Consider the following 22,667-nt stretch of genomic DNA (forward strand, 5'->3'; position numbering starts at 1 on the left):
CTGGCTAATGACTATTTAGATAGGCAGATAATGACCAGAGGAATAATGACAACGTGGAGAATTGAGCCAACTTAATCTGACTTGGCTGCTCCTAAAACCAGCAAAGGTGACTGATGAAGCCATTATCTCTGTCGCAAAACCTGCTGAGGTGATTCACTGGAAGAAACTCTCTGGAATGCCAGGCAAATTGAGGAGGGGGAGCTGTTGAATAAAGACTATAGGAGTGCTGAAGGGGTGGAATTGGGGGCTGAACAAAAGAATTTTGGGGTTGTACAGATCTGTTATGGGATGTTTAAGGCAAGGACTAGAGGTGGAGACGAGAAGGATCGAAGTGAAATGGGGAGGAACAAGTATGGGGAAAAAGGAGAGAAGGAAGGGATAAAAGGGTCCAGTTGCATTCAAGCAGGTAGCTGGTTAGTACATTTGCCTGGCAAAGCCCTGTTTGATCACCACAGCTTATCCTATCCTAGTGAACACTTTTTTTTTTTTAATCTCCTGTGAATGTCTTTGTAGGATGTGTGTGATATCTGCTAGCAGACTTCAAGCTGGGCGAGCCAGCAAGCAGGATGAGGTCTGAGAGATAGGCAGTAGAGGGACTGAAGTTCTGGGAGGTAGCTGTTAGAGACAGTAGTGAAGGCTTCTTTATCTGAGCATTGATCCTTAGGAACACGATGGACCTATCCATGCTGTCTGTGGGTGTTCAATGCACTACTGTCCCCTTTTATTCATCTCTGTGTTTGTGATTAGCCATAAATGAGTGTTTCTGTCCCTTTGGAATTACTGCTCCACCTTGCTACTTGGAAAGGTGTTAGGGAGCAGCAGCTCTTATTGACCAGGCTAGAAGAGGAGGGAATCCATGAGTCCCTCAGTGTACCATATTTGGCCACCTCTAAGAAGTGAGCTTTTTGCTTCTGCGGTTGTTAGTTATCTGTGAGGGATACTTTGCAGTGTTTGATGCTGCACTCAAGACTAGTTTTCTGTATCAGGATTGTACCCAACAGCACAGAACAAAATTTTCCGTGTTGGAGGCCTGGATTTCAAAAAATGGTTAACACCCTGAACTCTGTTGGAATTTGATATGCCCTTTGGGTGATTATCACTTCTGAATGTTAAGGTGCTTTCACTTTCAGATTTTAATGCTGCAGAGTCCTGACAACTTTCTCTCCATAAGCATGAATAAACATGTTACTGATTTAAGTGTACACTGTATCTTTTAGCACAACAGCTAAGTATTCCAAGTTGGTTTTTTTTATTACTCCTCTGTTACTGCCATAAAATTACTTAATAGAAACAAATAGAAAGTGCTAATGACGGAGAGAGAGGTTGAGTGTTTTTTAGGCAAGAGCATATGAGAAACTACTGCAAAACTGCTTTAAAACAAACACTGGTAAATGTGAAAGCGTAAGTAGGTAAGTGTTTTTTAGGGTTACTCCCCTTTCTAGCCCTTATTTCCAAACTGTTTCCAGCAGTGCTGTTAATATAAAACTTGTTTTCAGATGAAAACCGCAGAAAACAAGTTTTCTGTCACGTATGTGTATCCTTGCAATCCCAGTTCAGTTGTCCCTTTACCATAAGGAGGCCAACTGATGAACTCAGCCATCCAAAGGGACTAACCTGCTATGCAGAGACCATGTATGTCGGGGAAAGAAAATCTGCAAGATGTAATTGAATATGAGGTTTTTTTATGGTTTTCATGGTTTTATAGTTGGATTCTTCAGGGGCAACTCTGAAAATCAGTTTTGTCTGAAGAGGAAATAACAGTGATCACTTCATATTCTTATATTTATTCCATTGTGAACAGTTCTGAAAACAGGAGAAATTCTTCGTGTGAGAAAAGCCTGCCTTCAAACTACTGGATGTGATTATAAGTAGTGTAGTATGAATTTCATGAGGCATTGCTGCTTGTTATGTCCTGGTTTTATTTTAACAAAACTTACCTGGTAGATCTATGGTCATGATTAGTTTTGTTAATAAACACAGTGGCTGAAGTAGAGAGCTTCTATAACATGATTTTTATCTCAGATGTTTGGACAGTTTGTTTTCTACCAGCTTTATGCAAACCAGTATTCTTAGAAAGCTGGTTCTGAATTCTTAGAATACTTAGTTCTTAGTCACCCTCTCCTTCTCTAACTGAAAATGAAGTGCTCTTCTGCTCCATTTTACTGTTTACTTTCTCTTTGTTGACTGAGTGTTGGATTATCATGCACTAATGAAGAGTTGTCATCTCCAGATTCATTAAGTAGTATTTTTGTTGTATACTGTGACTGGATAGTATGCATGGCACAAGGTTGCTTCCTCTGGTTTTAGATGCTCTTTAACAAAGTGATACAACTTTGCCAAATACTATTGCAAAACATGAGTTTTACCAGCTCTAGTTAAGACAGAAAACATCGTTTGTTATGGATTTGACAGAGAGAGTAAATGTGATCTATAAACATTGTAGACGTATCTGATTGCTAAGATACATCATCTCTTCCTTGCACCTTGCTGATATAAGACAAGCCCTTCTAACAGGGATGACATATTTTACAGTAATTCGCCACTTGCAGCTCGAAACAAAGATTTTCAAAGGACTTGTTTGAACTGCTCTTGATGGATGGTTGTGTTCTATTTCATATCTATGGAAGGATCCTTCTGTAGTCTTGAAGCAATTTTAAGAGATTTGTGAAAAGAAAAAAGAAAAAAAAAGGCAATAAAAGTCTTGGTGTTAGAATCAAGTTGTTTGAAAGTATCAGTGTTCCTACAGTTCTGTATGAGATGTAACTTCATTATTTGGGTACATTTTACCAACAATAACCATGATCATTTACCTAGGCTTGTATTGCATACTGTCCTGATTCCTGCATGATGAAGGAAAGGATGTGTTACTCAGTGCTAGTAATGATTTGAAAGACTGTGTGTGTGACTGCAGATTAAAAAAAAAAAAAAGCTGTGGGGATCATGAGCCTACCATTTCTACAGTTGTTAAAATATTTCTGTTATGTGGCAGCTGCACCACTTGAAGTTGAGAAGTTCAATCACTTTCTTTTAACTTGCTTTATAAAGAGTGTGAAAATTTACTACTACTAAAAGATACAAAATCTTTGGTCTTAAAAAGACCACTATATAAGCCATAGGATCAGCAATAAAGCAGTTGATGCAGCAGTTTTTATAGGGACCTGAAACATAATCCTTATGTTAGGAAACAGATGATGGACGACAAACTGTGGTGGTTCAGTTACCCTGGAAGTGACTGCTATCCAGGCAGCTGGCTGAAAAAAAAGAGGGCCCAAAATACAATGAGGAAAAAAGAAAATTTAAGTCAAGCTGACACTTGTTGCTGTATTTAGTTAAAACCTCGTAACAAAAATGAACTTGACTTTTGACAGGGTTCTCACACAGCTGTGTTAGTTGATGGCACTGACAGCAAAGGACTGATTCTAGCTGATCCTTTTCTCTTCCTGAAGGATGCACTCATCTGAGCATGCTTTTACCTGAAACTACAGTTTAGCCTTCCTGTAGTTCATGCAGTTACACTGCACTTCATGAGCTTCACTTCATGAGCGTGTAGTTCATGAATTTCAGCCTTGCCTTAGGTTTTTCCCTCTGGAATTTCTCATCTTCTAGCAGGTACATAAGCCCAAAGTTTGATCTCATTTCTGACTAGTACTGGCCACCCTTTTTGAAGCATTTCCTGGGTATAAAGTAGTTCTTAGTCTTCATTCCATAACAGTAAACTGCAACTGGTTTATTCCAAAGACAGTGTTAAGTTTTCAGCTCAGCCAGGTGAGATGAATCCATATCAGATGAAGGAACATATTTCTGGGACTCTTTTCCTCTTCTTGATAAGTTTAAAATACAAATTTTGTTTAGGAAAATTAGAAAAAGATGAGCAGATCCTCTTCTAGTTTTTACTGCACATATGTGTGCTGCTTGGACAAGTGTGTAAACATTTTATGGATTGATGGATCTTCTGTCTAGAAAAGAACAGTAAAGGTCATGTAGTATTCAATCTATAGTAGTTACTGACTTTCTTGATAATGTCAAAGGACAAGCTTTTAGAAGGGTTGAAATAATGACTGTGCTATTGTAACTGTATCTAAGCTATGAATCTAAGCAGATTCATAGAAGGGAAATCATATGGGAACATAAATCCAACCCTTAGTTTGTGATAATTGCACCTACCTGAACTGTCTTGAATATGGTATGCTTTGAATGAAGCGGCTGTTGTTAAAGTATTAAACTATTTTATTAACAACAGAAATATTATTAATAAGCAACTGTAAAAAAGCAATGTTAAGCATGTTACACAAACTTGTATTTGATCATTTGCTTTAAACCATTATTTACTACAGGGCTGTTACATATCTAATAATAATATTTCTTATCAAAGAAACCTAAATATAGCTTTTGGATGGATGCTTTGAGTAGATAGTATTTAAAGGGCAAGACAGATCACTAAATCTGCAGCCTGTGAGAAACTGTGTGGTAACTAGCTGTTCTAATTCTATATTAATTTTTTTTGATCCTGGACTTTTTAGAGGGAAGGGTTTTACTTTCCAGTCTGATCAACAGATTGTCTCTCTTAATACCATAATCTCCTGCAAGAGCACTGGAAGGGTCTTTTCTGAATCCAGTTCAAAGACCACTATTAGTTCCATTGTGCATGTTGTTGTGCTGCATGTGTTTGTGTTCTTAGCTTCTCCCTATGGCATCCCAGTTTTTCTGAGCTGCAGTTGTGGGGCATTTGTAGATTTAGTGTAAACAAGGAAATATACAAAATATTCCACCCCTTAGCTTAAAAATGAGTTGAGACTCCAACTCATGAATTTGCTTAAAGGAAATTAATTATAGTAGTTCATAATAAAATTACTTTTTCATAATACTTTTACATGTTCTGCATGTTCTTTGGTGATTTCAGAACAGTAGATGTTAAGACTAAGGTGTTCCTTTGGTCATCCTTTTCCAGATATTGAGTAATCTTGATTTTCAGTCATTTGTTGGAATTGCAGCTAACAAAAATAAAATAATGTAGGCACATCAGAAGCATGACATGTGCTGTTGCTTCAAAGGAAGACACTGTTTTTATTCATTATGTTATGCCACTTGAAACTTAAAGGCTGGAAGTTTTCCAAAACTTAAGTTTTCTACCATCAATGCCCCATTTTGAGATGGAGAAAGGAATGCTACCATCATGTACTATGGGTAAATAGGGAAACTCAAATTATGCTTGTGTGTTCATGAGCAAACATGTTTGAAAATAATAGGTTATTTTTTTAATGTGCTGTCAGTTTTTATTTGAATTTTTTGGAAATCCACATTATTGCAATACCAGCATTGCCTTAAAGCCCTGTCAAATCTTCCAAAATTTTTCATAATTGTAAAACAGAAGAAAAAAAAAAGCACCTGTTTCTGAAGTGTAAAGTCTGAAGTTTTATCAGATGGAAGAAAATTTAGGAGTCCATAGAAAGTGAACATGGGATGTAAAATTTGTGTATCCTCTGAGTTAAGTATGTTGCTTGTATTATAAGATTACTGAACAGCTTAATGCAACTCAATTATGGATGTAGTGAGTATGAACTAGTATAGAGAAGCAAGCCTGTTAGTGTAACTAGGGGAGTGTGATTGATGGTTTTACTTTACCTAAGTGACTTAATATTATGTTTGCAGAGATACTTGCAAAATATCAAGAATTAGGGAATTCTTTTCCCATTGGTGTTCCCATGGGTATGTTGCATATATTGCATTTTATTGCCTACATTATACATTTAAGGTCTTAAACATATTTTCGTTACTGAATTGTTATCAAAGACTATCAGTAATAAAAGAAGTGACCCTACTGACATCTTAAAAATCAATTTTGTGCAAGTATTGTAGCTTGTTCAGTTGTACTCTGAAAATACTTAAAATTCTGATGAATGAGTGACGCTGGTTTTGCTGCCACAATGATCCTCTGTGTAATATTCCCCATGTTTTTGGAAGAGTCATATTGTTATCTTTTTTACTTAGCAAAATCTCAGAGTCAGAATTTACTGGCACAAAAATCTAAATTTTATTTTGCTAGAATATAGTTTGTTTTATTTTTGTATGCCCCAGAATTTTAGAAGTATACCTTAATTTGATCAAAACAAAGGCGTAACCACTTTTTCATTAGAAATAAAGAAAAAAACCCACCATCCACAGCCCATAGGGCACTTAGAAACTACTGGCTTCATCATTTTGTGCTATGTAAATAGTACGTTTCTATGGCATGCCAGCTTCTTTGTGATTTTTCTCTCTAATGGGGAGATTAAACACAGAATTTCTAAGGAATTGCAAAAAATAGTTTTCAGAATAGCTACAGATCATCTCAGATTTTTAAGAAACTAATTTTAAAGAAGTTTGTTCATAACAGTAATAAAAGTCTAAAAGTCTCAGTCTGCGGGACTTTTGCAATGTATAATGATTGTTAAGAGCTCCTTGTACAGTAAATCTTAGGGTTTTTGTTTCTGCCTTTCAGTGTTTACTTTTTCCCTATGGAAACTCCAGGATACTGTATCTTCTGCAACTGGCAAGAGCAATTTGTCTCTTAACTTCGGGGACTGAAAAGGGAAGTCACTACTGAATTTGATTCCTATTTAGTATTTGGTATGCAGCTATTTTTAACATAGTTCCAAAAATGCTTGTGAATCTTTGCAGTACTATAAATTTTTTAAAAAATAATTTATTTAGTTTTGTTTATAGTTCTGTTAACTCTAGTCATTCTGTTGTGGTATAAGAATTCCACCACTTAATTACATTCCTCAGGAAATGAGAATCTTATACTTGCAATGAGGTCAAACACAAAAGAACTAAATCATGACTTTCATCAACAACTTCTTTTACCTCGCACAAATCCTAGAATTCCAAAGCCTTAAGTAAGTTTGTTGTACAACTACGTTTGAGCATGAAGGAATGGGGTTTTTTTAACTAGCACTGGCAGAGGCTGTTTGGTTTAAGTTCAGACAAAGTTTGTAGGGAGCCGGTTACACTAGTTGGAAGGAGTTGAAGGAAAAAGTCAAGATTGTTAGGTGTGCAAGTCATACCCCAACTGTAAAACATAAAATACTGCATATATATTTTAATGGATTATACATCTAGATTTTATGTGGTTCTTGCAGTTTTGCAAAGTGGTTATATGTTGTCAACTACTTTCTGTGTTTTCTCTCAACTAATTGCTCACTCTAGTAATTATTTCAAAATCCACATTCGTAAACTGTTAGTAGCTTACAGTGGCTGCTCACTTTCTTTTTGTTTCTTTAGTTTAACCAATCTAATGTAAAACTTGGAAGTACCTCCTTACTTTTGCCTTGAATGATTTCATCCACCTGCCCTTCAGTCTTCACGTTAGAAATTCAGGTATAGCCTTTTCTGAAAGGATTTTGAAACAGCTGAGCTTGTAGGATTGTAATGTTAGAAGTACTAAGAGGGAATTCAGAAGGGAGTTCGACTGTTACTAAGGTCTCATGCATTTAAAATTTTTGCATCAGAGAAATTATTAGAGAGCTTCTTGTTAATGGAGTATGGCTTTTGACTCTGAGATTAGAAAAAATTGTATGTATCAAAGAAACTGCCTTGATGGGATATGAGGTGAGGTTGGGCATTGTACTTGAACCAAAAGAAACAAAGCCAGTAGTGAACCTGGGCTTATTTATTCTTCTGCTGCTTTAGTTTTGTTTTCAAGATGGACCACACAGTACAAAGTGCAGAGAATATTGATGACTTCTTGTAGTAGCATGGTCACCTACCAACTCCTTTAGATGAGGATTTGTTCCTGTGTGTGAGTCACGATGGGTTTTTTGCATATACTTTTGTTATTAATTTGAACTCTGTGTTCCTGCCAGACACTTCTGAGGCAGGTGACTGAGAAACAAAGCCTTGTGTGATCTAGGAGGTGTGGGTTGTGCAACAGTCTGCCTTGCTTGCGTTGTGAAGTTTCCATTTATGAAGGTGATAGTTGGGTAAAGGTGATGTTAAGGATCATATATCATTTTTCTACATAATTGAAATTTTTTCATGCTTAATTCTCTTCTGATATTATGTGTGTAATGAAGTAATTCTTCAGAGGAGAGACATTTTGATTCAGGAGACCTGAAGGCATCTGGCCAGACTGAGGCTTTGTTTTCACAATTAAAAGAGAAAAATAGTAGTGGGAGTGGCATGGGTTTGGATTTTTTTAACCATGGTAACTGCGCGTGGGTAGTGCTGGCAAAACAGTGAGGACAAGGTATTTTTGTTTTGCTGAGGTAAACTTGCTGAGGCAAGACCTGGATCTCTGTGGCTGACCTTGTGTTTAGTTTCCCTAGAGGTAAAAATTTTTCTACCTTACTCAGCAGTGACAAACAAACCTGGAAACTTGAGGCTGTAAAACCAGCTTGGAACTAATTTAAAATACAATATTGTTAACCTTGCCTGTGTCTTCATTTCTGTCTCTGAGCTGTTATTCTGCAGTGTGAAGCAAAGTTACATGGCTGTTGTCTAGTAATTTTTAATATATTTTTGCCTTTCTTTTAGATCTGTTTTTAATTAATGTGCATATGTGTGGGATTTCTGATTCTGCTGGATATAATGTCAACTCTGAAAGCAGGCTAGCATAAGATTTTAAAAGACTTAACTGATGGAGAGGCCGACTTTGAATTTGAATTTGATCAGAGGTGAAGGAATTTGGCAAGTTCATAAAGGTACTGAATGCCTCTTTCGTATTCCTCAGTCTAAGTCTTGTTAAAAGATGTATTTTTTTTGAGTTAAATGGACGCAGCTGAATAATGAATCTTCTCCAAGGAAATGTTTTTGTTTGTTTTTTTTCCTACAAAAAAGCATGTTTGTTCTGTAATATCTGTGCATAGCTGCTAAGGAACATTAGAAATGAATGTAAAGATTGATATATTCAAAGACTCATATTGTTGAGTATCGGGGAAGAACTACTCAGATCATGTCGTTTAATCCACAAGAAGCAATTTATTGATGTATTAATATGAAGTAATTGGCAATCAGGGAACTGATGCTTAGGATGCTTAGGACTGATATCAGGAATAGAACTGATAAACCAGAACGTTGGACCATTAAGAAGTGTATGAAACATCTACAAATAGCTAAACACTTTTCATAACTAATCATGAAAAGTTCTAATCCTCCTCTTCCCTCACACAGTTATTGGCACACAAGCTCCATAGACAGTGTGGGTTACAAGCAATGCTTGCTCTTCCAGGACTGTGAGTTCACCTAATTGCACACACCTCTTCCTGGAGATATGGGTGTTCCAGTTTTTATACCAGGGCCGCTCCCTACAATCTGCTAATCTGCAGGCCAGGGGTAAAGTTCCCCCCCAGCAAGTCGCATAGCCCACCCGAGCCATGGATCCCCCCCAACTGCCACTGTGCTGGTTGGAGTGGGGCTGCGCCTGGCACCCGCTGAGGAGGCTGCTTCCCAAGGCATGGAGGAGGTCGCGACACTGGTTGGGTGGTTTCTCCATTGTTCGGTCAGGCTTTGGTGATTGCTCTGTTGCCATTATGAGGTTCCTTCCTCCATTATAAATGAAGCATGAATGTTTGTCTTTCTTTTCAAGCTGACTCTTCCTTTGTTTCAAAAGTCTCTTTGTGATTTCCCAGTTACTGTTCAATCCTTTTCAGAGTTGTCTTTTTAGCGTTACCAGTTTTTTTGACAGAACACTCTCTCAGTTTTGGGTGTTCCAGTCGCACGCTGTTTTACCCTTATGTTTCTGGTTTTTCAAGTGTGATCATCCAGGCCATTTGCTAAGGGCCATATGGGTACCCTCTCGTTGATACTAACCTTAGTATAATTTTGTCTGCGTGGAACATTAAGTTATTATATTATCAATTTATAAGACTATTAATATTGTGTCTTGTTTAGCCTTCTGTGCTTAAGTGATTATTTTGTTTTAAATATACCAGATTGTACATTTTTGGTGCATGCTTAATAGTTACTTGTGTATATCTAACAATTTAACTCTGTCTAAAGCATTATGTACAGGGGAAGAAGGTTATTTTATAATTTTACCTGTCTGAAGCCAGTTATAGCTGTGGTAATTGAACCACACTCGATAGTTTTCTAGCTGCAGTTAGGAGTAACATCTTCATTTGCAGTTCTGTTGTGAGACCTTATTTGTTAGCATGTTAAGTGTGTTGTCCTCTCAGGTACTCTATTTCAAGTTGTTAGTGGATAGTGAAGGTCTCTCTTCCTGTGGTTATTTTATACCCAAGTTTTTCAAGAATGTAAAATCCGGGACATGGCTCTGGCTCTTTTAAAATGGTTTAGTCCACTTTGCTCCTCCATAAATGCTTTTATAGCAAACGGATTTGAGAACCTTTTAATTAACCACGCAGCGTTTGTGTCCTTCTTTTGATGTTGTAGTTTGGGAATGAATTACTGAAGTAATCCACTGGGGTTTCTCTTCCCCTGTGCCTTAATATGCAAAGTGTTCATACATGCCAAGTTAAAGACAGATTACTGTGATTTGAAAGCCTCTTGGACAGCAATTTATATTGTAATTGCTTATACCTGTAGGCAGACTTTTTTATCAAAGCACCATATATCCTTTTTTAGTAATCTTAAGCTTTGAAATCACTGAAAGTAGAACTTGGTCTGCTAAAGCACCTAGGCCCAGATCTTCAACTCTTTTGTCATTGATTAAAATCAGTAACCTCAGTGCCCATCTGTTTAACAAATTTTCAGGACTTAAAAAATTTTCACAAACTTTTGAATCTGTTACGTTGTCATGATAATTGAATAAATAAAACTTCAAAAAAGTAAAAAAAAAATCTATCTTTAATAGATTTTTTTTTCCCATCCTTCAGAGGCAACGTGTTTGTAGCCTGTAAGTTTACTTGGGTTTGACCACTGTATATATTGTTTCATGCTGTTGTTCCAATATTTTAAGGCTTTGTCTCTGTGCCCAGAGACAAGGGTATTTTGGGTTAGTTGAGGAAAGTGTTTGTATTTGACACTTAGTTTGCTTCTTGACTACTGTGTTGATTTTGATTAGTGTAAGAGAAATACTGCTGGAGTGAGTCTTGAGGGATGGTGAGCTTAAGTCCATCCATGAGGATGGCTGGTGAGCTTAAGTCCATTATGTATGAGGAGAAGGTGGGAGAGTGTGGTTTCTACAGGCTTCACAAGGGAAGGCTGTGGTGTGGGATCTTACTGCTGTCCACATCTACTTAATGTTGGGATACAAAGAGGCAGGCACCCTCTTCTCACAGAGGTTTACAGTGAGGGGTCAAGAGGCGCATGAACACAAGTTGTAAGGAGAAATTCCAGTGGCTGTGAGGGCAGACAGTCATTGGAGCAGGTAGCCCAGCAATGCTACGATACCTCTCTCCTCGGAGATGCTCAAAATGCTTTAGCTCAGGACCCTGTACAATATGATGTAGTTGGCCTTGCTTTAAGCTGGAGGTTGGACCAGGTGACTCCAGAGGTTCTTTCCAATCTAAATTAGTCACTGATTTTATGCAACACATGGATGTGATAGATATGAAATCCTGTCTTTGTTTAATGTTATGAAATGTTTGTAAGTGGGTTCGAAACAGTCACATTTCACCTAAATGCATAATTTACTTCTATAAAACATTTTATTCATACTGTCTTTATATGTGGTATACTTTCTTTTTACATCTCTTAGGCAACACCATGTGTTTTGTGAGTAAAAAGTCAATTGACATCTGGTTTGGAGTTATTTTTTCCAGATTGATCAAGTTGCATGCCAGATAGGCTTAGTTTTACTCTGTTAAGCATTTTCTTCTGTTGATCTGCAATAAAGTCGTTATGTATAAAAATAAGTATTTTAGATACATGCTAGACAACATTTCACCTGAAAATAGATTTGACAATTGAATTTAAATTATTTCAGACCTTGTTAGCATATGACCTTTTGAAAATTGTTCCTTATTTTAATGCTTTAAATTTTTACCAACCGTTTTCTCTTGAAAAGCTTTACAAAAATTCATCAGCCTTCATAGGGCTATTGTGAGGTTTACATTTTTGTCACTTGTTGCTGAAAAAATTTCTGCAGAGGATTGATTGACTTTGCCCAGAATTACCAGGCAAGTAGTCTTCTGTCAAACCAATTTCCTCTATCTAGGTTACAATTCCCTCAGACAGAAGAGCATCGTATGACTAAATTGTCATAATGTTTGAGCCAAAGGAGGAAGAAAATGGCAATAGTTACACTTGAGTGCTTTCATGTTTGCAGGATGGTGAATATATGTACTAATGTGGTCGCAGTGAAATACAGTCAGTGAGAGTCAAAGCTCAGACATAATGAAATCAGTGCACCTTTCCTTCGTCATAGGAGCTCAGACTTCATCTGTTAAATTCTCTACCAGCATTGTGCTTGAAAACCATTGGCCCCTTAAGTGTTAGATCCAGGTTCATCATCTTCATAGGTGCAATTGCTGGATTAATTGAATCAAATGTATTTTGCTTTATTACATGTAATTTAAGGAGAATTTTGGAGAAAGCACCTCAACAGCTCAACTAGAGATTCAAGCAATGTAAGTGCTCTTTTTGTCTCAACTGCAGTCCTGTGCTGGAATCCCACAAATCTGGGAATTTTAGCATATGTTGTCAGATGTTTTGAACAGACATCCTGTCAGAAAGGTGTCTTATTTAGCACTTTCTGTTGCCTGCCCTTCATTATCTAGTGGAAAAAATAATTCTAACTGGGATCTGCCAGCTTTGTGAAGAAAGGCAGGTGGGTCACATTTTGTTCTTTTGGTATGGTTTTAGTTGTCTGCTTGTAAATCCAGTACTGTGTAACTTTGTGACATTCTGAGTGAAACACTGGATGATGATGGTGGTGATGATGATTTATTACTGGAGAGCATCGTTCATGTAGAATTTAGTAAGGTGTACTAGAGAACTGTGCCTGTGAACTTCTGTATGTTACACATCTGCGATGTGTAGTTGTCTACCTCTAGATTTAAGAACTTTCCAGAGAAGAGATGATTTTGTTCTGTGTAACACGTTAGTTATTCATATAAAGTTAACAATTCTTCTATATGTGGATGTAGGGTTTTTTTATACTGATGTTCCCCTAAAACAATACTGTTTATTATCTTATTTAATGAGTATATTGCTGGAATATGAAGAAACTGGTTTTCCAGTCTATTTTAGGAGACTGCATCTATGTAACATTCAAACCAAAAGCTATCATTATGTTGACAGAGTGACTGCAACCATTTTCCATTAGAAGTCCTATCTCTTTCCATTTATCTGTCATCTTAAAATATCAAGCTGTCACACATGTAAAACTTACTGTGTTAAAAGTCTTGAAGTATATTAAAACATATTAAATGTCTACTTTAGCCTTAAAATAATTTTGACATTGAATTTAAAAATTCTTTATACCAGGTTTGCTGTGCAGATGGCATGGTGAAATGGCAAAAATATAATTTGTGCAATGAAATGGCAGGTAGTAGCTTTGCTTTCTATTGTGTAGCTAAGGGACTATGGTAGATCAGTGAACTTTAGTCAGTAATCATAATGTACTACTGTCAATTGACAGTTTTAACAAAGCCATTGCCCTGAATGAACTTCATACGAGCTTTTTATGTCGTGATGAAGGAGAAGAGCTTGTAGCAGTAGCTGTTGCTTAGCCCAGTAACCTGTATCAGTAGCCCACAGTATGTGCCTAGGGAAGAGTAACCACCTAGTCTAATGTGTGTTCTTACTTCCCCAGAACACATGGCCAATTTTCAAAATTTTGCAACTGAGGGACTTTGTGAGGCAGAAGTATTGCCTTTGTTTTTAAGTCCTCAATGGATATTTCTTTCAGAAAGCTTGTGCAGTTCCTTTTTGAATCCCAGTGAAGAGATCCATATTTTGGTTTGTTTTGTTTTTTCTTTGTATTAGAGACAGTTGAATTATCATTCTCAACTGACGATACTGGTTCCAGTCCTGATTTTGGCTCTCATATCCCTTCCACCAGGTTATCTCCAGCCTGAAGAATCTTAAACAATTCAATCTTGCTCTTTATGAAAATTGTTCCAAAGCTTTTATTATTATTTTTTACTTTTCTTTGGTCTTTTTAGTTCTGGCCATATTCTTTTGGTAAAGGGGCTGACAGATCCACATGCTGTCTTCAAAATGGAATGTTCTATGGATTTACATGGTGGCATAGTTGTTTGCTATTTAATCTGTTCATGCTTCCTTCCTTGCTTGCTTTTCTGAATGTTTCAATTACTTTTACAATTGATACTGAGCACTGTGCTGTGTGCTGCTCCTTCATAAATTTATTATAGCTCAAAAACTCTTTCCGAATTGTATGTTACTTCAGAGCATAAAGAGGGAAAAAGTGTCATCCAACTTTTTTTTAATGAATGCCTCTTTAGCGTATGGAAAAGCATTAAGCATACTGCAAACAGTGCAAATGTTGTAACAATACTTTCCATTTTTCTTGGACCTTTATATTCCATTCATTGTTGTATGAAGATTTTATATTCCCATGCCTTAAAACCCATTATTTGATATGTTAAATTAGATACCCACCATATGCATTATTTTAATACTTCATTCATCTTCCTGTGTAGCACTGGCTGTGCAGTGTCACAATATCATTTGACAACACTTAGCTATAAAGACAAAGGCCAAGTTATGAGAACTATAGTATCATCAACTGTGTAGTTGTAATGCTTAACTAGGTCATGAGCTAGCAGGCCACTATTTGACTTAAAGAATGCAAACAGAATTATTGACTTACCAAGAATATGCATATATATATGTACTGTTGAACAGCTGCTCTTCAGTTCTCCCTTTGATCAGGACAGAATTACTTTACAGCTTGCAAAGCAAACATTAATAGCTGAACTCATTTAGAAAGATAAAAGCTTCTAAAACCTCTTAGATCTGACCCCGATAACTTTATCATACCACCTTCTTATTCAACTAATGCCCTTTTTTCATCTTGTAGTTCTGGAGGAATAAAATTGAAGGCCTAGGGATCTCCTCTTTTATTGACTTGCGTGCACACACAAAATCCTCTTACTGATTTGAATGATTTCAAATAAGGGGAATGTTGAGGCAGTCCTAACTTTTCTCTGTTCTGGAACTAAATTCATGGAGGACAAACAAATTCTTTTTCATATAGTGGTAAAAGATGTTGCTGAAAACGATGTAGGTGGGAACTTTTCAATTGTAAGATTAGACTGAGTTGGAATGACAAGAAAAATCACTATTATGTGCAGTTTCTTCTCATAATGTTTTTAAACTTCTGCTGAACAATTTGTATTGGATTTCTGTGATAGTATTTTTAATTTCAGTACTGTATAAGTAAAGTTTCAGTTTTACATAGACAATAGAGTAACTCAAACATTCTTTTTGGGACTCCCAAGTTAAAGCATCTTAGATGTTTGGGCACATTTGATGCCAGTATAGTTTGAATTCATTCTGCTGGGTTCAGTTGTAATAGGTACTATGTCTAAACAACTTCACACCTCCTGCATCAAGGGTAGGGACACTAAAGTTTGTTTTCTATAGGGACTAAATAGTATATTACAGGTTTCATTTATGAAGTTCCTTGTTTGGTGTAGAGTAAAAAGCAGTATGTTTTGGATATACATAGTACACTTCACTAAATGAACTTTTAGTACTGTGGAAATACAGCTAAACTTCTGTTGCATATTATTAAGTTCCAGATGTCTTTTGTTTTTGTTGTTGTAATTACTTTGCTTGTACTGAATTTAAGCAGTATCAGGAACTTCTATCTTCTTTACTTGCATTGTTGATTTGCCATAAGTGTTTGCCATAGATTATATGCTTAAGCATTCAAAGCAACAGCTGAGACAGTTCAATTGTCTGTGAATAAATGTATTTACAGTATTACTAATAATAGCACAGTTAACATTTTTCCCTTATAAACTCAGTCTTTGAATAGACTTGCACAAGATGTTCGAAAGTTTTAGAGTTGAAAACTGTAACAGTCTTGTTTTCATTCTTGTATATCAGCTACTGATTGTGATCTAAAGTGAAGGCATTTAAAAGAGGCTGAAATAATTTTTTAATTTTATTTTTTAATTTTAGGCAACTTGCCTGGTTTTCAGACTTAGGTTAGTTTGCAGTGTTCTAGGAAAATATTAACGGACTATGCTGCTCTATTGAAAATGTTTGTGTAATCGCTGGTGAGTTACAAACTGTCTTGAAGAGGAATCAGTCATTACAGTGCTGGTGTGAAGTATAAAAGTGTGCTGTAATATGTAGTCATGTGTATATCAAAATGCAGATTTTGCTTAGACCAAGAGTGGAATGAAAATCTCTTGACCTCTTGCCCTGGTATGTATGTCCCTGTATGGTATATCAGAGTTCCAGACCAAATTACAAATTAGTATGAAAAGCAGATTCTATAAGCGCCACATATTGGGCTTGAAGAGGTTATGTTCATCTTTACAATTCCTTGGCCTTTCCAAACTACTTCAGTTATTTGAGTTTTTTGGGTTTTTAGTTAATGTACATGTGTAAAACTCCTGTTAAGAAATTAAAAAATGGATAATTCTTCTAACTCTTCAATAAAGCAAAACTTAAAAATATTATATTCATTACTGGTAAGATGGATAATTCTCTCTTGGTAGAAAATAAGCCAAAAGTTGTACGGGAATTCACATTGAATTAATTAATTGTATTAATAACAGTTCAGGTGGCTGGTAGGAAAACCTAGGGAACCAAAGTCTCTGGCTTGGCATATTTGGGAAGTTGCTATGCTGTGGATAGTATAGGTGTCGCATAACCTTGGTCAAGAGGGTGCAGCCAAGGAACCTAGGCAAAGCAAACTGGAGAGGATTTGTGTAGAAATTTGGGTAAGCAGATGCTGTGGACAGTATAAGTGAATTTGAGAAGAAACATTTTTAATTCTGAAAGTGTGAAGTCACAGCACTTTCTTTCTGACTTGTGAAAAATGTTCTAGATTCTTAATTAGAATGTTTTTTACCTCATCCATGTCCTGGAAAGAGGATAACCACCACTTTATCCATATCATGCAAACAGGGTAATAATTTAGATCCCAGTCTAAAATCAGGAGTATTTTTCCCTTGTTTCATGAGTTTTTTTATTGAACTCTTAATCTGAGTATAGTATGGATTACCTGTCAATCTGTGTGATCCTTTTCATGTTCATATTACCCAGATAGTGATTTGGTTAACTTTTTAGTGAACTTTACAGTTCACTGGGCATTGCAGTGGAGTTAGGGAGCTTTATAGTTCACTAAACTTAGGACAATGAAAAATTGTTTTTATGATTTATAATCAGTATATCAGTTACTTGAACACTATTTTCACAATTCAGTGCAAGGTTAGTCATGTTGTAAAGTCAATATTGGAAACCCATGTGAAAACAAAGGGTATAGTTCCTTGTTCAGCTGGATTTTCTTGGAAGTACTTAAGACCAGAAAGCTTCTAAAACACCTAAAAAGTTTATATTAAAGTCTGGAAATAAATTTTGAAGTGATCTGATGAACTTTGGCCAGCTGCCTTTGTAGTGCAGAGTCTTAATTGTAGAAACTGTAGGAGTTCATTGGAGTTCATTTATCTTTTACAAGTTTTTGATTATAATACTTTTTAAAATTAATATGTGACTTGCTTAAAATATTTGAAGGACTTGAAGAAATCTTGAAAGGCACTTTAAAGTACTGCTTAATTATTTTAAAGTGAATTTAAAGGCTTAAAAGAGATTTCTAGTCTGTCAAAATTAGGCTGTGAAAGCTGCTGAAGAACAATGAATGAAAGCTACTGAATTGTTTGCTTTGTTGGCTGTCAAAGAAAGGCTATGTTTCTTATCTGTTATACCTTTCAATGACCAGGAGAGAGGTGTTGTGGGTTTGGAAGATACTGTTGCTTAGTGGCCAAGTTTCAATAAGCTGTACTGGAAGTTATTGTATGCTGGTGCAGAACAGTAAGGACTAAAGAGCAGCTGGAAATGACAAGAGTCTACCACATGCAAGTAATTTGACAATCTGTATACAAAGAATGCAGAAACGATTTAAAAAATGTAGACTGCTCCTGATGGTAATAAATTCCCTTGTCTACAACTAGAAGCAGCTTGCAGCAACTCAATGATATGCTTTTTATCAGTTGCTTTATGTTCCTATGCCAAAGGAAAAGAAATGAAGTATATATTAACAGAGATTTCAAGAAAGTATTTCTGTGCTTGAGGAGATCTTTTTTTCTGCATTCACTTACGTATAATATTACATCTGTAATAATGATACTTAGAATATTATAGTCTAAAGAGTTACTATGTTAGTGACACTGGTGCTTTTGAGAGGGTTTTTTTACTCATGTTTGTTTTCAAGTGTAGCAATGCAAGGATGGAGATTTCCTCCCCACTATTTTCTTGTTCCAGTCAGTGAAGAACTGTTGTAACAGTCATTTAATCTGAATTGAAATTTACTTTCTTTTAAAGAAAACCAAAGCAGTTTGGGTGCATTTACACTATGGTAATATTTACTGTAGAAAAAGTATAATAATTAAAATGACTAAAAAAAGCCCCACCTTCAACCAGCCTTTTAATAGCTATTTAAAATAATGCAGTCTTATTTGTAGAAGGAGTTCTGTTTCTTCTACAACATACCTGTATGTTGTAATCTTAATTTGCTCAGGTTTCCCCTAAAACAGATGCAGTTTACACTGAGATCCTAGGCCACCATATTACTAATCCAGGAGAAGAGGCTACTACTTTCAGCTTTAAGACATTGTCTTCTAGCATTCAAAACCTGAAAAATGAATGGTGGTGACTGCGTTTTTTCCCTTCACTATCAGTAGCATGGAATAATATAGGAGGATAAACTCTTAAAAAAACCTACTGAAATGGAAAAAAGTAGTCTGTATGCATTGGACATCTGAAGTAGAACTGAATTCAGTGGACAAAACGCTCCTGCTCTGTTACTGTCTCTGAGGCTTTTTTCCAACTTTTTCAAATGAAAAAGTTAAACTGTTTTTATGCCTTGGAAAAATAAAGATTTGTGAGTTCATTAGTTACTGGCTGCATTGAACATTCTCCTTCTGAAGGAAAAGCAGCAGAACTCTGACTCTGCCTTCCCTTCCTGTCAAAGGCAGTGATCTCACAGATCTTATAACAACTCCAGTTGAGTAATTTCTTGATCCATGGCCCTGAAATCTTTTTAAGTGTTGTGTCCTACATGCAGCTGAAGACCACTTTTTCACTGAAGCTAAGCAAATAGAGGTTTTACACCTCTGAGTGCTGTTATTCCATCTTCCTACTTTGTGTCTTTAACATACGCAAACATGGATTACAGCAGGACTTCACTGTATTTTTTGCTATAATGTGCAGTGTTCTGCAACAAGTCCTGCAGTTGCGTGATGAAGGGAATGCTGGTCCAGGTCTGTGTCAACCTCTTTCTCCTCTTACCAATGTCCTCTTTGATAGCCAGTATGTTCAGTGAATTGCTAGCGTGCCCACATTACCTAGTTTCTATGCTGCAGTCTCTAAAGAGGCCACGCTCATCATGTCTGAAGGAAAGGCTAAGTTCCCTCTTTCCTCTGTGCATGCTAGAATTTGTTCTCCTTTTTGAAAAATATTTACATAAAATCCAGTCTATATAGGTTATTAATAAATAATGTTCTTGGAACTTGACTACAATGTTTAGACTCATAACTTACTTTGCCTCCTTGCAGTGTTTTTTCTTGTTTTTCAGTAAGAAATGAGTAGTGAGATAACAAATGAGTCTGACGGAAGTTGTTGAGGTTGTTTGCGTGGGTTCTGTTGCATTGGGAAAGATGCAACATGAAATGGGAAGGCTAGTGCGTACCTCTGTGAGTCACTGATGTTGACTGGGAGTTGTTGACAAATGACTGATATAATTTCACATCAGAAGATTATCCCACAAGTGTAGTGCCCACATTCTTTAATAAAGTAAATTTAATCAGTCCATACTTGGTTCAAGAATTTTTACAGTGTAAAAGTTTGTTTAAAATAAACCTCTTTTTAGAGGTTTAAACCTTAAAATAAGCCTAAATAACCTCTTTTTTAAAGAGATTTATTTAACCTCTAAAAAGAGCTTTGCTAGTGGAAAATGTAAAGAACTGTGTTTTGTGTTCATGATTAAGATATGGCTGATGTATTAGTGGGAAGGAAGGATGTGGCCAAGATTGTCTTCCGATGCTTGACAAAAGCAGACCTAGGAAAACTTGGTAACAGATGGCAATAAGCGTATGTTTCCAAATAATCCATTGGTAAAGGTGGCCTGGTTATTGGCTTAAAAGCTATGACACTTTAGTAAATTATCTTTGGAATTACAATTGAGAGTTGTAATGACAGATATGCTTAAGCTTGCGTAACATTTTTCTGTTACAAACCTGTAATAGAAATTGCTGTTGCTTACAGTTTTCTTGTGAGCAAAAACTTGTTTGGGGTTTTTTTTGGTGGTTGTTGTTTCTCTGATTTCTTCTTTAATTTCAACTGAAGTAACTTATTTCTGAGGCAGGAAACTTTGTTATAGAAACAAAATACTTTCTAGTGTCAGGGTTGTTTTGTTTTTTTTTTTTTCCCAGTGTCATGTTTCTTAAGCACTCTTTATTTCTTTGTGGTGAGAACGCAGACTTATGACAGCGCTCAGGGTGTATTGAGTGTTGGAAACATTCATTGATCTGTGAAGAATGGTCCAAAAGAAGGCAGATGAAAGTTTACAGAGTCAGTAAGTGAAGTGTCTGCTCTAAGTTATGAGTTCATCACTTGTAATTAGTAAAGGGAGAAAACCTGCCTGTGACGCTTGTAAAGATGGTCACAAGCTGCCAGTATGACAAATCTTAAACATCTGATTTTGTCCTGAGGCTGTATCAGAAGATGTATTTAAACAGGGACTAGAAATTCTTAATGATGCTATGCGTGGCAGTGGTGTAACATAATCCTGCTATGAGGGTTATGTCCCATTCATGTTCAAGGGAGACGACTTGAGACTGAAACAGGTGCAGAAAAGGTCTACTTGGATGGTCAGAAAAACTGTGACAGAAGGAAACTAGAAGAATCTGGCTTGTTTATTAGTCTTGCAGAAGAATGACTGTGAGAAGATATTGTTCTCACGAATATATCACAGGAAAAAAATGGGGGAGGACAATCTTTGTCCTTAGCCTTACATATTCATATGGATGGTTATACAAGTGGGCTGTAGAATAAGAAAAAAGCCTCCTGCATGTAAGTTATTGGAGAGATCTATGGGAGAATTTGTTACCTACAAATGTTTCTGGCAAAAGACTTCAGGTAATAAAGCAGACCTTGACAGAATATATCTTAAGCTTGCTGGCATTTAAAAATCTTGAGATGCTTGATTTAAAAGCATAAACTAACCTTTTAACAAAGGTTTAACAAATAACCTTTTAACATTTTCCATTTGCTAGAAGAGCATAGTATATAATAGATACTTCTGTTCTCGGTCAACTGTTAAAAATAGCTTTCTGTGAAATCAAATACTGTTGTATATAGAAAACAGATCAACTGATACTTTATAGCACAGCAGTTGTTTAGTATCTTGCACAGTGTATATAACTTTGTGATAATGTAGTCTTTTGAGTAACACCTTCAGTATACCTGCAGGTGTGCTGGCAGAGGGCTCAGCAAGAGCCACATTAGAAGCTTTTTTTCTTAGAGTTGATTTTCTGCTATCTGTGTCAATCTTGAATAAACAAACTTCAGAGATGAGACTTTCATTAAGTAAGCATAGGAAACACATGGGGGTATGTGGTAATGCTATCTCCAGAGAAGGAATTGCTCGCTGAAATGATTCATAATTTCTGGATAATCAGAGCCTTTTTTTTTATTCTTCCCCTAGAAGTAGAATATATTTATAATTGTATATTTGCTAGTGAATCTCTTTAGAGTTCTTCCCGAAAGAATGAGTTGCCTATCCAAATTTCTGAAGAGACGGGGGAGAGAGAAAAGGGATGAGAGCTGAGAAGTATATGCATTAGTCACAAAGAGTTTTGGAAGAAGTCCAAATGAAAATTTTAGAGGTTCTTGTGAACTCCTGTGCATTTTTTTTTTTTTTTTTTTGGTTTTTGAGTAGAGAGGCTGAATTGGGAGTGAGTCATATAAAAATGCAAGACTGTTGCTTTTCTTATGCAGAGAAAAAACCCACCATGTAACCTGAGCAGAATACCATGCAGTTTTCTGATTAAAACCACAGTTCTCTCATTAGGTATAACCTCTTCTTACTGGGCACAACTAAAGTACTCGACAGTCAGATACTGAGTCATGAGAATGAACTTGGTAAGAGTCAAAGTCCTGATAGGATTAGTTTTAATATTGTCTGAAAGGTGACAAAATTGGCTAAATCACCAGTGGATCACTTTAACTACCTGTATATTAATGAACTTGTTGAGGGTACAATTAAAAAATATCAGTCAGGATGTTTTGGGAGTATAGTTAAAAGTATCCATTATTGAATCAGTTTTGCAGCGCATTAATGACTTCAAAATTGTATTAACTCAAAATTGCTGACTTAGAGTTCATGGTACCAGTGGAAGTTTAGCCACTGAGTAGTAGCAGTGGTAGTATAAGGTTAGCAGGTTCAGCATCATGAACAACCAAGTTCAGCACCCCCACTGGTGGAAAACTGTTGAAAATGAAGTTCATTTCATAGTAAAGATTTTTAAATGCTTACGCTAGATAAACAAACCAAGCCAAGAAGTACTTCATAAAAATCTTATGCACTG

The 22,667-nt window shown here is 36.2% G+C and overlaps 1 protein-coding gene across 8 annotated transcripts in view; it reads left to right on the forward strand.

Annotated features, from left to right (window-relative positions):
* LRCH1 (leucine rich repeats and calponin homology domain containing 1) overlaps nt 1-22,667 on the forward strand; it is a 135,473-nt gene that overhangs the window by 31,035 nt on the left and 81,771 nt on the right. The window contains exon 1 of one of the 8 annotated variants that reach the window (XR_012622059.1): nt 1,337-1,409. The exons of the other annotated variants lie outside the window; for them this stretch is intronic. The gene's annotated coding sequence lies outside the window, so the exon portion shown is untranslated. Of the gene's footprint in view, nt 1-1,336; nt 1,410-22,667 lie in introns of those variants that run through there. 8 annotated transcript variants of the gene reach the window in all.

Source organism: Strix aluco, chromosome 2 (genome assembly GCF_031877795.1).
Source record: "Strix aluco isolate bStrAlu1 chromosome 2, bStrAlu1.hap1, whole genome shotgun sequence".
NCBI lineage: Eukaryota > Metazoa > Chordata > Aves > Strigiformes > Strigidae > Strix > Strix aluco.